We start from the raw sequence: 15,780 nt of genomic DNA, 5'->3' as shown, positions 1-15,780 counted from the left end.
AGCTTATGAAATTAGCTCAAAAGAGTCTCTACCAGAAAGAACACAAAGCTCATGGAAAGAACTACTCAGATGAATCTGAGTCAACATCACCAAGGAAACATTCAAGTCCAGGAGTTAAAGATGAGAGAAGTCACATAGTGATAAAACTTTAATAAGCTAGGACTGGAGAGTGATAGGACACTTGCCTAATAAATACACTTACCTCATTACCAAGGGTTGGGGAGGAGTCCAGTAAGTTCGAAGCTGAACTATCACTCCCAGGTATTATACTGGCAGATCATGTCAAAACAACAGTCCAAAACAAATTTATAAACTAAATAAATGCCTTACTTCTCCCTCCTCCAACCTCATTCAAAATCAAGACTATGCAATCTTATTAGTGTTCCCTACCCTAATCATACCTACTAAGAAATTAAGTTGCTCTACCATAATACCAAATTCTATCTACTATAATAAAGATTGCCTTGTAGTCCATTGCATAGATTTCAAAGCAGAAGGATCACAAGGTCAGACTGGGCTACAAAGCAATACGCTGTTCTCAAAAAAAGAAAAAAAGAAAAACATACGCTAATTGAAAGGTCCTCTAGGATATAGAAACAAAAGCCATATAATGAATGATTGTTGTCCTTAGGTACTATGTTATTTCTCAGCTATTTTGCTGTCCCTTGGTTATCTCATATTGTTACAGTATCTCACTTTGTTATCTGATATATCGGATATATTTGTATTTGGTTATTTGAAATTGATAGGGAAGGGGGGAAAACAAGATGAGGGGTGGGGATAGGGGGAGGGAAATGGGGACCAAGACATGTGAAAGGGTATCAATGTATGTGAATTAATGCACCTTCTATCTGGCAAATATCATATAACCCTTTTATTAATTACAATAAAAAATATCAAAAAAAAGTCACTTTCCAGCCAGGCACGGGTGGCTCACTCAGCTACTCAGGAGGGTGAGATCTGGGGATCCAGGTTCAACTCAAGCCAAGGCAAGAAAGTTTGAGACTCTTATCTCCAATTAACCACCAGAAAACCAGAAGTGACACTGTGGCTCAAGGGATAGGGCATTAGCCTTGAGCTGAAGAGCTCAGGGACAGCACCTAGGCCAAGGTCAAACTCCACTACCAAAAAAAAAAAAGCCACTTTCCATCGACTTGTCTGAAGACAATAGTCACAAATTTTCCAACTTACACATTGCTATAGACTTCTCAAGCAAAGGAGCTAGCACAGATGCCTTTGACATCGACAGCTGAAATCTTTAGACTTTCCTCTATGAAGCTGGCAAAATTGAGAATCAGCTCCTACTCTAAGGGGCCTCTGCTTCTCCTCCCAGTGTGTTTAACCTTCTCTTCTTGCTTGGTGGAAGACAAAACCACATTATAGTCTCACCTCCAGTGAGCCCATCTCCAGTGAGACCAGCCATATTATTTTATTTCCTCTGATACAAAACAAAACCTTTCCATCCGTAAGACTCAGGCATGCCAAGCCTCAGCCACCTCAATGACACTCTCACCACGTTCCTTCTTCCCATCAGGCAGTCGTTTCTCAAAAGTTCCTCTAAAACATGGAGGAAACATGGGTCATAAGGACAAACTCCTCAATCGTCCATTTTTATCAGCTCTCATGAAAATGTACATGCCAGTCACCTTCTCAGCAAATTCACAAGGAGCTGTGGATGCTGCCCCCTACAAGACACACCTGGATATGCCGCAATTGTGCATCTTTTCTGCATCCCCAGACCTCAGTAAGAACCTCTGGGTACTGTTAGAACATCAAACAATGGACCCAAATGAGGCTTGACAAAGTATGGAGTGTTCTAAGGAGCCTGCCTCTGTTTTACAAGTCAAAGGGAGGGGAAAAATCCAGTTCTGTGAGGGCTCTGTGGAAACTTGGACCACTGCCTGGCCAGCTGGTTAACTTGGTTGTGTCTTTCAAAGTTAACTCAGGTGTCCGTGCCTGCATGAGTGGCAGCAGTACGAACAAATGTCATATTACAGAGCTTGGGGCCCGGAATGTGGCCTAGTGGTAGAGTGTTTGCCGAGCATGCACAAAACCCAGGTTTGATTCCTCAGCACCACATACAAAGAAAAAGCCACAAGTGGTGCTATGGAACAAGTGGGAACTTGTGAATGTGTGGCAGAGCTGTTCCTAGGTGTGGGTAGTCACTGGTTGACAGGTCTCCTATTTGTACTTGATTATTTCGTGCTGGCCCCATTTACTAAGAAAAGCCCAAATGACTTAGACTTCACCTTGTCTAAAGCCAATGCCCAATTATCAGGCTAAAGCTTCCACAGACTTCCACAGAAAGCAAGAACATACAGAAATATCCTGTGCACTAGAGATTAGAAGGTGGCAAGAATGACCTGACAGCCCACAAGGGCAACTATGACAGACTCTAGGATGTGATCGGATGGAAAGAGCAGGTCCAGAACAGTCCTCATGGTGAAAGCCCTAACTCTCCATAGCCAGAAGCCCAGGAAGCCCCAGCAACAACCCTGGCCCACTGCATTTGGCCAGCGAACAGTCATCACAGGAGAGGAAAAGGAACTGCCTCCTTGGGGACTATCTGCTCACCTCTGCTGCCACTTCCTCAGGCCACTTCAACATCATCAGGCACCCTGTAGGCAGCACCACAGGTCTTTAGGCAAAAGCATTTTGGATAATGTAGCTATTGTTCACATTTCACCCAGAGGGGCGGGAGCCAGGAAAGGCGGACAGCATTCCCAGAACTGGGAATGTGGCTTAGTGGTGGAGTGCTTGGCTAGCCTACATGAAGCTCTGGGTTCAATTCCTTGGTCCACATAAACACAGAAAGCCAGAAGTGGTCCAGTAGTTCCAGTGGTAGCACGCTAGCCTTGAGCAAAAGAAGCTCAAAGACAGTGCCCAGGCACTCACTTCAAGTCCCAGAACTAGCCAAGAAAGAAAAAAAGAAAAGAAAAAAACCCGCATTCCCCAAAGGGCTTCAAAGCAAGCCCACTGTTCTTGCTGTTACTCCCTGGGTGACTTGCAAAACCTGAGGCTTGAGTCCTTGCCTCCCAGTTCCTTTTAGTTGCCCAAAGAAAGCACTGTCCTGGCCCCTTTCAAATGGCAAAGTTCATGACAACCTCACAGGTGTGCACTCTGTGGCAGCCAGTCAGGTCTGTCTCCCGGCCCTCATTACCTCCCTCCATCTCAGCTGACCAGGCCCCCTGGCTCTGGCAGTCAGCCTTTGACCCTCCCCACAGGGTGATACTTTTACAGTCCACTGTTGGTCCAATGGCCTGCCTTTTCTCCAGCAGGCCAGGAATGCCTGTCCGCTTTTCCTCCACTGGCCAGCATAGCACACTCTCCTCTCTTTAATTCAGGGTACTGAAGTCCTCTTTTCTTTTGGCCCCTAGCACCTCTGTACCCACCCCTCTTGCAGATGCAAGTGCCCACCCATCAGCCTAAGCCAGTTAACAATGTCTGCTCATCGTGGCACTGTTGCCTCCTGGATTTCTCCGTCTTCCCTTACCCTGTCTGAAGGTGATCCTCAGCTGAACCTCCTCACCTCCTTAGGGGACAGTCCACGTTCACCAAAGTTGTTTTCCAGTTGTTGGCACTCTTGGGAATCTTTCCCTTCCTGATGTAAGTTATGAGCCCCCAACAAACCCCCAACCTGAGATTACCCACTACATCCACAGACCTCCTGAAGACTCATTTTAACCAGCTTAGACAAAACACCCAACACCCACAATTGGCAACTTAATAGAGATAGCTTGTCAGGAGGCTCAGACCCAACCTAGAACATACAAAACTGCTGAAGGACCAGCCACTTAAACGCTGTTTCAGAAGAATGGTATAGACATGAAAGAACTGAAATAGGGTCAAAGAAGGCAGTGCTGAATTGGTCAAGCATCTTTCTCATAAAAGAGATAGTGAATCTGGGCTCTAGTGGCTCAGCCCATAATCCTAGCTACTGAGGTGGCTGAGATCTGAGGATCACAGTTCAAAACGAGCCTGGACAGGAAAGTCCTTGTAACTCATATCTCCAAATACAACCAAAAAAGGCAGAAGTGAGCTATATCTCAAGTGATAGAGCACTAACCTTGAGCAAAAATGCTTAGAGTGCTCAAGCCCTGAGTTCAAGCCCCAAGACCAACAATAACTAAATAAGATATATATACATATATGATATATATATATATATGATGTGATATCCATGGACCATGCTGTTTGGGTGTGTCCCCAAATCACAGGAGTCATGGAATCTGGGGACTGGATGGTAAGTTGTCTACAAATGCAAGCACTCCACATACAGACATGGGTTGAGAGATATCTAGGCTTGTCCATTATTTGTAAGGGTATTACAGAAGGGCGTGGGGAGAAAAGAAAGAGAAACTGAAACCACTAAAAGAAAGGAAAATTTCACTCTTGGTGGCACAAATGTAAGGGGGAAAAACACAGACTTGTTTAACTTGGAAGATAGCAAATCAGTAACTTTTCCAGATTTGACAATTCCGAGACAGGGAAAGCACGCTGTATGGTGTTCCTGCGGTCCTAGGTGGGAAGAGAAGGTTGGAAGCACTATGCCGGTCCCAGATTCCCCTGTCTCCCGAGATTCCTCACTGCAGTCTAAGTTAGCTCATGAAAAACAGAAACGTCATTGGACTTTCAAACTTAACACAAAAGAAACTGTAAGACCTGAGAAGATCACTTCTGGTTCACAACAGGGACTCCAGCTCTCTCTGGAGAGCAGGTGCCCTTCTTTGTCCAGTGTGGTCCAAGGACTGTGCAGCTCTGGGACACTGCACTCATGACCACCTGTCCTCCTCATCTATCTCAAAGCTCTCTGGGACCTAATGCAGAGCCAAAGCTCAATATATGTTGGCTGCTTTGATAAAGACCCACATTAGCCAGGTGCTGGTAGCTCACGCCTGTAATCCTAGCTATTCAGGAGGCTGAGATCTGAGTATAGAGGCTCAAAGCCAGCCCAGGCAGGAAAGTGCATGGGACTCTTACCTCCAATTAACCACGAGTAAACTGGAAGTGGCGCTGTCGCTCAAAGTGGTACAGTACTAGCCTTGAGCACAAAAGCTCAGGGACAGCACCTAGGTGCTCCAGGACTGAAAAACAACAAACAAAAGGACCCATATTATCATTTTTTTAAAAAGCCAGACCTAAGAGTGTCTCCCAGCTCTGCACAGCCTCTGCAGCCTCCTTGGCTTTCCCCGGAGGTCGGCTCTTTCTCTGCTCAAACATAGCCTCTCACCAAGCATCAAACCTTTACAGATCTAAGGAAAACCCTGACAACCAGCCTAGTGACAAATCCAAACCAGCGTTTCTCCTTAAATACAATTCACTTGTACTATCCTTATCTGGGCTAACCCTACTGTGGTGTTCCTACAAAGTCTTTCAATCTAAGTCATTCCATGGTTTTACGTGAAACATGGTTAGGGTAGGGAAAAAGCAATCTGAACCACAACACTGCAGACTTCCTGTAATAACCACAGCCATTTCTATTTCTTTTTTTCCTGCAAACACTCTTTCACTACAATGAAACCAGTCAAATAAGATTAGCTGCTGCCTCTCCACTATCTGGCTGTGTCTTAATATGATTTTAATTTCTCTGTGACTAAATTTCCCCATGGGAAAAATGGTAAATACAGAAAAAGCCACCCTTTGATCTATAGGAGGCAGGATGGAAACTAACAAAATGAAAATAAACTAGGCCATCATTCTGTCTTCCTAACACAGTATGCACTGGATGGCAATTCAGGCTCTTGTAGGAGTCTTGCCTTACACTTCTAGGTATTCTCTCCACATCGTTTATCATAGCTCTGGGGCCACTTCACAAAGCCAAGAACTCAGTTTTCATTTCATGAGGCAGAAAGCAGTTCTTTTTCCTAAAATCACACCAGTGGATGAAGTGAAAATAAAGGTAGGAGAAGCTGGCTCTTGGCTGGTATGGGCATTGCTTCGAGTAGTGTTTCTCAGAGCTAGTCCAAGAACTACCAGCCAGCAGCATCTAAGCTCACATGTGAATTACTAGCCACCACTTGTCCCAAGTGAACTGCCTGGTAAATGAGTCCAGCACTGGGTGTTGCAACCAGGCTTCCTGGAACTTCTGATCCATACCACAATTTGAGAACACTGGCTTAGTCTAGTAAAAAACCAAGAACATGGGAATACCCGGCTGGCTTACCCTGTGCATCACAACTCTTTATGTAACTATACTGGCTGGCTCCTTCCCAGTATCACCTGCTGATCTTCTGCCAATTAGCCAGGGCTCTAAACAGTAGCCTTCTTCCAGAACCTCCCTTCTCCTACCTTCTCTAGCAAATCACATGTGCTTCACTCTTCTATTCCCAAAAGAAGTCGGCAACATTCATCTCAAGGGTCAAGGACTTGGAAAGCAAGCATCTGGTATGTGGTTTGCTCCCAACGCAGGTGAATCCCTATGCCAAAGATTGGATCAGAATAAAGAACAAAGCAAAATAAAACCTGGTTCCTATGCAGTCCCCACCTGACTCTTCTGCTGATTCCATTCCAGAGCTCTAAGTAAGAGTACCCACAGATCATCCGTACCAAACTCAGTGCATACTTCCCAGTGCTTATTTACTCGGTTTCAACCTTAGCATCCTTCACATGCCCACTAACATGGAAACAAAAGCACCTGCTATGGGGCAAAACAGCTTCCAGTCCAGTCTTGCTGTACAAAAGCCAACTAACTCTGGGGCATAAAGTCCCATACACTTCAAGAAAAGTTATTGGGGGGCGGGCTGGAAAAATAAAGTTATTCGGAATGATGTGGTGCCCATCAACAAAAAATAGTCATAATAACAACTATGATTTTTGTTGCTCTTAACTTGAGCTAGAAGTTGGATCTTCATTTTCCCCAAAGGCCCATCCTTGGATACTAAGGGAAGACATTAGTCTAAAGGAAGGAAGTTAGGTCACTGGGAGCCTGCCCTGGGTGATCACTCTTCCTGGGTTACCACTCTTCTTCTAACCCTTTGCTTCCAGGATGCTGAGGTGAGCTTCCTCCATTTTGCACATCCACTGTGATGTAACACCATGTATAAACACCTCAGGCCAAGTACCCTGGACTGAAACTCTCTTGAGCCAAAATAAATATTTCCTCTTTAAAACCTGGTTATCAATGTGATTGGTGGTGAATGCCTATAACTCAGCACTGGGGAAATGGAAAGCACAAGTTCAAGACAAGCCTGGGCAACTTAATGAGTTTCAGGCCAGCCTTAGCTATGAAGCAAGATCCTGTCTAATACAGTCAATTATCTCAGGTATTTAGTCACAGTGATGGAAGTTGATATATCTTATGTAAGGCACTCAGTGCCTTACAAATATTAACTTACATAGTTTTCACAAGATCCTCTTAGAAAGCTGTTCTGCTTACCCCCGCTGAAGAGTGGTGGAGGGAACTGAAGCACAAAAGGTTCATATAACCAGTCTACTGTCACACAGATCCATATAAATGGCTAAGATCCCAATCCAGGGACTCCATAGTCAGTGCATTTAACCACTGCACTAGAAGTCAGTGAACTGCTAGTTATCTTACACTCATTTCCAAAACACTGATTTCAGTATCCACTGCTAAGGGGCTCAACACTAGCCATGAAAGCCTCAATAGAAAAGCTAATTGCATTTTCTCCCATCTCTTCTCTCTTCCCTCATCTAATGCCATCCAAATGAAATGAAAGCCCACAAAGCAGGATTCCTTTCTTCTAACTCCCCTGGTACCACATCACTTAACCCTAATTATACACCATCTGTCACACAGAATTCTCTAATCATTTCTTGTATAATATTAATTGTATATTCCTCCCCACTTGCCTGTAAAACTCCCTGGAAATATCCATACTTTCTGTGAAACCCAATGAAACTAGGCAAAAGCATGAGCTTGCATCCACAGAGGTGGAAATCAGTACCATGGTTAATTGGTTAGCTCATCCCTTTGGCTTTCCAGACCTGGCACTTCTTTGCTCTCCATCCTTAGAAACAGATAAAAGAATGTCATTAATAGTAAGCCCAAATGTTGCTAAGACAGCAACATTCAGCTGTGTTTCAAGATCCATACTTAATATGTCTCCTACATTATCATTATCTCTTTTCAATTCTTCCACAGTCTTGTTGGGGCTTCATCTAAAGGGAAAGAGGAAGATGTTGGGGCTACAGAGGACTTCAGGAGGAGTCCCAACCTTGGTGAAAGAAAACAGAGATTTTTAAAGACTTCCCAACAGCCATTACTCTGCCTACTTCTAAGGTGGAAAGTAAGGTGCTCTCCTCAAAACAACACATGATATCTATTAAAATAAATAATAAAATGTGGGCATAGCTCAGTGGTTTAGCATGCACTCAACATGCATGAAGACCAAAGTTCCATTCCCAGGCTAAATAAGAAAAAAAATGACATCATGACAGAGTAAATTATACATTTTATAATTTAAAAGTTTTTAAAATATGGGCAATGTTCATGGACAAAATGACAACATCAGTATAGCAGGTTATCAGTTCTTCCCAGATGAGACTATATGTCCAGTGTAATCACATTTCCTACACCTTGTGAAGAACATGAATTCCAACATATTTATGGGGGGGGGAACATTAAAAAAAAAAAGAAGCCAACATCTGAAGGAAGTAAAGGAAGAACTTGTCCTACATATGAAACATGATGCAAGTCTGAAATAAAATTTGCATTGAAACAGTTAGAGGACTGGAACAGGCAGGGGACAAAAAAAACTGATCACTGTAAAGAATCTCATCATCAGTAGGTTGAGTTGAATGGGAACAGAGTTTCAGCTTAAGGAGTAATAGTGTTCTGAAAATGAGCGGTGGTGATGGTTCTACAACGTGAATGCACATGATGCCACTGTGTTACACTTTTTAAATGATCACAGAATACACGTTACATATATTTTACCACAATGAAAAAGAAAAACATGGCAGTATAATGGTATTCGGGAGGTTGAGACAGGAAAACCTCAAGTTTAAGGTTAGCCTTAAACGTGCACAATATGAATTCCAACTCAAAAAAAAAAAAATTGGCAAGACTCTTTTAAAGTTCAGTATGTTGAGTGAATAGAACTAGAAAAGTGTCATAGCCACCCTAATAAGTACCAGCTATAGCAGTGTATTAGGAAAACTTTGCAAACCTGGATCTCACATCACAAATAAAATGTTGAAAGAAACTCAATTTTCATGAAAGTCTGAACATTTCCACAATATAAAGAAAGGTTTTAAGAAGTAGATGGGTGTAAGCCGCACGCCCATGGCTCATGCTTGTAATTTTATCTACTCAGAAGGCTGACATCTGAGCCAGCCCAGGCAGAGAAGTCCTTGGAAGACTCTCTTCTCTAATAAACTACTCCAAAAAGCGGAAATGGAGCTGTGGTTTAAGTGGCAGAGAACTAGCCTTGAGCCCAGGGAGGCTAAGATACAGTGCCCAGGCCCTGAGTTCAAGCCCCAGGACCAGCAATAAAAGAAAACAAAAAGAAAAAAAAGTGATGGGTGTGTTGGTTTTTTCTTTTGCAGTGCTGGGGATGAAACCTGGGATGATCCTGTACAACATGCTAGCCAAGCCCTCTACCACTAAGCCTCAGTCCCATCCCCAACAAGAGACTCTGAATGAAATGCGGAACATGTGACCACATACACAAACTGAAAACACGCCTAAAGTAACTCAACATCTTTAACAAGAATAAATACGCAACCAAAACCAGCTCCTCTGGCAGAAGGGAATGGAATAGAAATGAAGGAAGAAAAAAATTTAAGGCAAGAAACTCTAAAGGATAGAGTGCAAGAAATAAGCATATTAACTGAACTCTCAGCACAAGTCCATAAGACAAAAAAAAACAAAAACTCAAGTTCTCTAGATCCCCACTCACCTGTATTCACACACAAGAGCTGCTTCACGTCAAGCCCTTAGGTATTTTTCATCATTAAAGGGACAGATCAAGGTGGCCACTGGGAATGGAGGGAAATCTTTCTGAAATATAATGTGAAGTAATTTCAATCCCCTGGAACTCAAACCTGCTATTGAGTTCTGGTTTCCTCTCTTTCATATACTAAATTAAAAAGAAGCTGGGTTTTCGGCCTCTAGCAAAGGTGAGTTTCTACATCTGTGCTGTTAGTTGTTATTGTTTGTTCCTGTTGTTGGCAGGTGCTAGGGTTTGAAGTCAGTGTCTTACCCTTCCTAGATAAGCACTACCACCTGAGCCATATCTCTAGGCCATTTTGCTTCCATTTTACCAACAGGGTCCTACTTCTTACTAGGCAAGCCTGGGATCTTATTTTGCATTCCACATATCTACCATCTCCTCCTCTTTCACACCCTTTCCCCCAGCCAAATATAATCTTTTGATTAGGCAGCTTAACTAACATGACAAACTTTACAGCTGGAGCTCTTGCCATATAGCAAAAACAAATAAACAGAAAAGCCACAGATCTTTCAGAACAAGCATGCCATGAACGCTGTTCAGAAGAGCATGTTCTTTACTACCAGACAAAACAGACTGAAGATGAAGCTGCCCATGATGGCTCATGGCCCTCAACACAGGCCACTGCACACTGTTTCCAAAAATCACTGAGCAGTTAGCTACATGAAGTGATAAGAAACTGTAAATCAGAAAACTGGTCAAGTATATGTGAAAAATACAAGCAGTCCTTCTGCCAAGGCTTCAAATAAGCAAGCACACAACAGGGAAGTACATCTTTAGAAGAGAGAAAAACCACAGGAGAGGGAGCGTATTATAATATCACAAAGGAAGACAAGGAAAACTACATTCTCCATCCACCAAAGACCTGGGCATATAATTTTTACTTTTATCCCCCAAAACAGTTCCATCATCAACAGCATTTTTTACTGAATGATAAAGGAACAGGAAATCTACAGTCTTCCTGAAATGCTTTGTTAAAAAGGAAGTTGAAGGTATCGCCCAACACCACAACCACCACACACATACACCCTTAGTGGAGATTGAGCCCAAGGTCCTCTCACACAGTATGCAAGCACTCTACTACCTGAGCCATGCTATGTTCAGAACAGAAGTTTTATAAGTTAAAGCTGAATTAAGATTCACAAAGAAGATATTTTAGTTTTCTTTAAAAAGAATACTGAAGGCTTCAAGAGTTCTTTAGATTTTTAGGAGATATTTAGCAAAGCACACCAATTTTCCTAGTTGAAGTACAAGGTCTGCCAGAAGTTGAAAATAAGACCATTAACAAAATAAAATGACTTTTTGAGGTAACATGGTCAACACTGGTAATGATACCTTATGACAATATATGAAAATATCAAACATACATAGTGTATCCTTTACCCCAAAAACGTTGAAGGAAGAACCCACATACATATGCAAAAACAAAAATGAGGAAGATGGTGAACACTGATCTTTTTGTCTTATGAAGAATTTAATTTCAGCTGAATAAGCATTTATGGAGTACTACTAGTTAGCTACTAGACAAGATGCTGGGAAATCTCCAATGAACAAGACACTTGGTTTGACCATGTGTCCTACAGCATCAATTTAATCCATGCCTTGGAGCAATTTTTCTCAACAACAACAAAAGTTTCCAGATATTTAAAATAGCTCACTCTCAACACTCAAGAGCTGCAGAAACATATGTTACTGTTTTACTAAACATATAAATGTCCAGTCTCTGTAGCAGAAATCGAAGGGAAAAGGACTGTCACTATCAGCAGAGAATACCTGTTGAAGCTGCATGGGAGTAGCTGCCTCCTCCTGCTTGGGTCTCAGAGGAGGAAACCTCAGCAACACTACATGCGCCAAGGCTGTGGCTCAAGTGCTAGAGTACCTCCTCCCCCCAGAGCTCAGACTCCAGGACCACTAGAAATAAATACATAAAACATGCTACGTGGCTTAAGAAAAAGCAAGAAGCAACGCAATGGGACCAGGGTCTCCCAGTGAAAACAGAAAGGGAGAGGAGGAAAGTGAACTAATTTGCAGCAGGCCGCGGCAGCTCCAGGGGAGGGAGAGTTCCCCAAAGCCAGTGCCTACAGCCCCAAGGCACAGGCTCTCGCCTGTCAGCTTGCTGGCTTTGCTGGCCTGCTGAGGCCAAGGCACGGATGGCTTCGGAGCTGGAAAGCTGCCACCTGCTGAATCACCAAACATCCCAGGGCTTCCCTTGAAGCACTGACCAGACAGGCCACCCCCCAATCCCGCCCCCCCTCCCCCGCCCGGCTTCTCTCCTGGACATCCAACACCCGACCAATGAAACGCCTGGCCCTCTGGCCCTTCAGCAAAGGCCAAGTCAGCCTCCCTCCTCCCCGTTCCGTTCGGGGCAGTCCCAGGCAACTCCCGGGGCGTGCCTGCGTCATCCGTCCCACTCCCCTCCTTCTGCTGGCTCGGTACCCCTTCTCAACGTTCAACCCCCCCCAACCTGCGCCAGAGGGCGTGGGGCGATCACAGCACACCATTACCAGCTTCCACCCCCCCCACACCAGGCAGCCAACCAGAAACACACACACACACACACACACACACACACACACACACACACACACACACACACACACACACACACACACACACACACACACAGCCTGAAAGCAAAATGACCTGTCCAAACGGCTTAAAGGTAAATGTCAAAGAGGGCTAAAATAGTAGGCCGGGCCCTCTATAAACTTCCTCTCCGAAAAAGTAGCAGTGTTCGGTCCTGGTTTCGTAAGCGTGAGATCTAAACGGCCTGAAGGTGAAAAGAAACATGGGGTGGAGGGGGGTGGGGGGGTGGGGAAAGCACCTGCCTGGGTCCTCTCCGCGCTCTCGGTCCAGGGCAACCTCATCCCCGATTCTGACTCTCGACACCCTAATTCCGGTGGACGCTAGCTAACCAGGACGCGCCCAGAGGAATCCGTTAGCTGGAATTGGAGGGGGGGGGTCCGGGCCCCCGCAGAGTAAGCCGGCCGCCCCGAGGTGGGGTGAAGACTGTAAGAAGAGGTCCATTTGCCCTTGACTGGTGGCTTAGGGATCGCTTGCACACACACACACACACACACACACACACACACACACACACACACACAAACACACTCCACACGTCCCCCGCCCCTTCCTCCTCAGCTCCCACTCGAGAGCCGCGTCCGGAAGAGACTGTCCAGATCCGGGCCGCGATGGCCCTCCAGGCCTCATCCCCTCTCACCCGAGCCGGGGCAGTCCCAGCGAGCCGCCCGCGCGCCTGGGCACGGTCTGTTACGCCGCCCTGGGGGACGGATCTCGCTCCTCGAAAAAGAGGATAGGGGGGTGCTCCCACCTGTTCTGTCGTCGGGGGGACACCGAGGGGTTGCAGTGGCGGGACGGGGGTAATTCTGAAACCCCTGGGCGCCCTGGCCCGCTGCAATCTGGCCAGGAGGTACCAACTGTCACGCCGCCGCCTGGGGGGTGGGGGGGTGGGGCAGTGAGGGGGGTGGGGGGAGGTCCTGCCGCTGAGAGGGTCCGGACCCCAGGTTATCCACTGCCCCGGGGGAGGAGGGGGGGTCCTCGACTCCGAGTTTTTTGCTCACCCCAGTAGGACACCCGGCAGTTTGGCAGCCCTCACTCGGCACCTCCAAGAGGTGTCTGTCCACTGACGCCTCCACTTTCCTCCCCACAACTCGGCTGGGGGAGAGCCCGGCTGACGACCCGCCTCCCGACGAGCTAGGATCCTGATCTCCAAGCCGCCCCCCCCCCCCACCGCACCCACCCTCCTGCACCGACCCCCCCCCCCCGCCAGCGGCCGGGGGAGTGCCCGCCAGGTACGCGCGCGGCACCGCCCGAGCTGCGCTCACGCCCCCTCTCCCCAGGGCTGCCCGCCCGCCCGGGTCAGGTCGGGCCCGACCCACCCGCGGCCGGTCCACCCTCTCGGCCACCCCGAGGCCGACTCTTCCCCCGCCCCGCGACTCACTTGCACCGGAGTCGCGGCCGCCGCCGGAATTCCGCTCGCTGAAGCCCCACGCCGCGAAACGAAATCCGGGGCAGGGCAGCGTCGGGGCTCCGCACCCCCGGCCGCGCGCTGGAGCTGGCTTGCCAGGTGCCAGGGACGAACGAGGTTATCGGGACGTGCCCTTCCCGCCCCCGTCCCGCCCGCAGCCCGCAGCCCGCAGCCCGCCAGCCGCTGCCCCAGCCGCGGGTGCCTCTCCCGGGCGAACGCTTCCGACTTGCCACCGCGAGCCTCCGGGCTGCCGAGCATGCCCAGTCCGCGGCCGAGCCGGCCCGGCTTCCCGCGCGACGCGAGTCCGCTCCTCCGGGTGTTCGCGGCTGCCGGGGCGGGGGGTGGGGTGGGGGGAGTGGGCGGGCCGGGCTAGTCGGGCGGGGTCCGTGGGGGCCTCTTCCCGCGACCCAACCCAAGGGGGACCCCGGGCCTCCCCGGCGCTCCTTTGGGGTGGTCGAGGCTTGGGCCCCTCTCATTTTGCTTTCGTCAGATACTGAGAAAGCGAGGGGCTGCAGGCACTTCCCGAGCGACGAGGAAGGCTCAAGCCGCACGTCGTTAGGAGGCCGCTAGGACTGGAGGCCCGGTTCGGGGGTCCGGGCTGCTAAATCATTTAAGGGCGCCGCCGGAGCAGGTCGGAGGGTGGAGAATGCAAGCTGGGAAGCCCGGGTCGGGGCTGGGGGGAGGGGGGGATGCAAGAACACTAGGATCCTCTCCCCCGCCCCTCACGCGGCGCTGCGACACTCGTGTTCAACACCCGCTGGACCGCTCGTTTCAAGGGGAGGGGACGGACCTCAAACTCGAGGGCCCGTTTGCAAACTTCTTCCCAGATCCCCTTCTCCCTCCTCCCGGAGCAATGCGCGCCCCGGCCCGTGAACTCCGCAACGCCCAGGAGCTGGAGGAGCTCCAATCTGTGCGCACGAGTTCTCGGTGGGGGGGAGGGGAAGGGGGGAGAACGCAGGAGCCCGTTCCCGGCTCCCACTAGGGCCCCACCTCCCGCTGCCGCTCCGAGCTGGGGCGAAAACCTGGAGCGCGCTGGGCCCGGGTGGGCGCACTGCGCATGCCCGGCAGCTCCACCTGGCGGGGACTGCGCGCAGGAAGATTTTCCCCCGGCGCCGGGGTGGGGGGCGGGGAGAGCGGGCCTCGGGCGCCGCGGCCGGCCTCCGCGGCTGCCCCGGACCTCCGACCGTGCCACCCGCGGGCTCGGGACTCGGGGACGTGACCGTCCGCGGAGCTCGGGGCAGCCATCTTCCACCGGGCCCTGCCGGCCGCTGCCCACCGGAACGGATCCTCGGAGCTGAAGCCCACGGGTCGCGGAAACCGAGCCTTCCTCCCCCGCCCCACCCTCGCCAGGCACCGGCCTCCTCCCCGTCCCTGCCGGGGCCGAAACGACTACACCCAGCCCCCGGCTCTCCGGCTCTCGCCCAACCACGACCTAACGGCTTCGAAATCCCGGCGACGGCCCCGGCGCACCCGCAGCGGTGGAAATTGGGGGAAGGAAGAGGGCGGGGGTGGGGATCCCGCTCCCCCCGCCGCGCCCTCGCCCGCGCCCGCGCGCCTCCCGCCGGCGGGCCGCGTGGACGGTGGTGGAGTCCGGCAGCGGACACCGAGCCGGGCCGCGTCACGTCACCCCAGGAGTTGGTGACAGCTGCGCCTGGACGGCCCCACCTAGACCTGCCTGCAGGAGCGGAAACGTCGCAGGGAGGACACACACCCATGCCCCTGAGTTAACCCTTCGGTGACTTCTGCTAGGCCTCAGCTAAGCACCCCACCCCGACCCATTTTCCAGTGAGGCACTGAAAAAAAAGAAAGAAAAACTGTTCTGTCCCCAAATCACTGTGAGGTCTGGGATTCCAAAGGAGGAGGCTGCGTGCCCCC

The 15,780-nt window shown here is 49.1% G+C and overlaps 1 protein-coding gene across 16 annotated transcripts in view; it reads right to left on the bottom strand.

The window, feature by feature from the left end:
* The window catches only part of Sgms1 (sphingomyelin synthase 1), a 244,916-nt gene extending 230,202 nt beyond the window's left edge, over positions 1–14,714 (bottom strand). For 12 of the 16 annotated variants that reach the window (XM_090346330.1, XM_090346342.1, XM_090346334.1 and 9 more), the window contains exon 1: positions 13,879–14,033. The gene's annotated coding sequence lies outside the window, so the exon portion shown is untranslated. Of the gene's footprint in view, positions 1–4,980; positions 5,085–6,288; positions 6,345–13,248; positions 13,310–13,498; positions 13,637–13,878; positions 14,034–14,695 lie in introns of those variants that run through there. The other 4 variants (XM_090346333.1, XM_090346337.1, XM_090346331.1 and 1 more) reach the window with 4 other exon arrangements.
* Positions 14,715–15,780: the final 1,066 nt, after the last annotated feature.

Source organism: Megascapheus bottae, chromosome 15 (assembly GCF_031878675.1).
Source record: "Megascapheus bottae isolate mThoBot1 chromosome 15, mThoBot2.hap1, whole genome shotgun sequence".
In the NCBI taxonomy this organism is placed as follows: Eukaryota; Metazoa; Chordata; class Mammalia; order Rodentia; family Geomyidae; genus Megascapheus; species Megascapheus bottae.
Note: the sequence above shows the minus strand (reverse complement) of the source record. Positions and strands in the feature narration are given on the sequence as shown.